General features: G+C 41.4%; 1 pseudogene; it reads left to right on the top strand.

Moving 5' to 3' along the window:
• The first annotated feature begins 297 nt into the window (after positions 1-297).
• LOC109476181 lies at positions 298-1,484 on the top strand (annotated as a pseudogene).
• Positions 1,485-1,965: the final 481 nt, after the last annotated feature.

The raw sequence follows: 1,965 nt of genomic DNA, 5'->3' as shown, positions 1-1,965 counted from the left end.
TAGCGCACTGCACAATCATGCCACCCAACCAGCTATTCCGATCGTGGCCCCATGCCAGCTTTGTTTAAAAGCTTTTCTTGTTTACTCTTTTATCGGAGAACAATTTCATGTACCAATTTAACAAAACTTGTTTCTGGATTACGGTTTGTTTTAGACAACTATTACCATTGTTATCACAGGTATTTTTGTTGCATATATTATCGCGTACTCAACAGCGTCCATAGTGCCCAAACCCGTAATTAACATATAAACAACGCATTCGCCATACTTTTCAACCAACCTGTCATTCCACTGCAAGCTTTGCCAGGCGACGGCTCGCTTCGACTGACACAGCCGAATTTTCACCTTCATGGATGAAAGCATCATGAATGAGTTGATGGATTCTGAAACATGTACAGAGCCCAGCAGTAAGGATTCTGTGAGTGACACATCTCCTGAACTGGACACAAGCCAAGCGGACAATCCACTGATTCTTAAATCGGCCGTGCCAAGACGACGCGATATGGACAGGCTTTTTGAGAAACTGGAGAGGGTTTTTCGCCAAGAGGAGGAAACTAACGGTGCTGTTTCTACTGCTGTAGAATTTCGGGTGAACACAGCACAGACGAAATGCCTGATTCAAGTGGAACTGCGAAAGGGAAACGGCCACGGTTATTACATCTGCCCCTGGCCTTCTTGCCGGTACGGGAGAAAGGCGAGGCACCAGGTCGCAGATCACATCAGAAAGATACATTTCGGGCCAAACTTTTGTCAGGAATGTGGCCATGTCGCCAAGACTCAGCCAGCTATCCAGCGCCATCGCAAGAGAAAAGGACATAACGGACGGGCACAACAACCACTGCTTTATGTACACCAGGTCAATGCTGTCAGAAAATATTGTAGGGAAGTGTGTGACGAATTTTTCGTTCCTTTTTCTGAAATACAGTAGCATTTTGCGTTTTAAGGGTTAAGAATTGAGTTCATAGGGGCTAAGTATACATGTAGGCCTGTACACTTCACTTGTAACAGACCACAGTGTTTTTCCGACGAACATGTAAATAGATACGATAGATGCGATACGATATCTCCAAGCAGATGCGGGCCCAGGGCCAACATATGCTATGAGAATAGATATGTCCGGTGACCGACAAAAAGTCCACGTATTGCTATTGTTGCGTTGTCCTTCTATAGCCTTTTGCTTTTTCAATTAATATTTTTTCTTCTTCAGAAGTGCAGATATCTAGACATTGTATTAGTAGCGTTCAGGTGCTAGTTTAATTTTGTAGAAATTAGCACCGGTACATGTAGTAGTTATGGTGGCAGTCCAATTTACGGCGTACGGGGACGGAGACATGGGAAATACACGTACAGATGTAGATACGTGTGGACAGTATTGTAAAAATCTTCCCTTTGTAGTTTGATTGCAGGAGCTAAGAAATGTCAGCCTTCCTGTTCGCATTTGTAGAAATGATATGGGTTTACTTCGGAAACCTATCGCACTTGAATAAAACATGAGATGACTTTATATGGACATGTCGCACTGCATATTTTGTTGGCTAGAGCATTAGTAATGGTTTATAGGTGTAGGGCAAGGGTTGGTGATCTATCTATCTATCTATCTATCTATCTATCTATCTATCTATCTATCAATATATTAATATAAAACAGAGACTTTGGAGGATTAGGAAAAAAAAAACTTGTAAAATAGAAATGTTCGAATACGTTCTACAAGAAATATCACAAGATAAACAGGGTCCCTGGGTCCTAGTATCATATTTCAGGCTATTGGTGAGGTGTATAGCGTTTAAAATTGACGTCCAAACAAAATAATTGACAGCGCGGATGTACAGATCAAGTAAGGAAGACGTCGTTGAACAGTCGATTGAGAAATTAATGAATTAATACTTCCGTGTTGTGGTTTGCAATTTTCTAAAACAGAGAACACCTTAGATTCCTTAATAAGTTTTCCGTAATATGACATAGTGC

Source organism: Branchiostoma belcheri, unplaced genomic scaffold (assembly GCF_001625305.1).
Source record: "Branchiostoma belcheri isolate BF01 breed outbred unplaced genomic scaffold, Haploidv18h27 scaffold363, whole genome shotgun sequence".
NCBI lineage: Eukaryota > Metazoa > Chordata > Leptocardii > Amphioxiformes > Branchiostomatidae > Branchiostoma > Branchiostoma belcheri.
The sequence above is the reverse complement of the archived record's forward strand: the minus strand, read 5'-3'. Positions and strand labels throughout refer to the sequence as shown.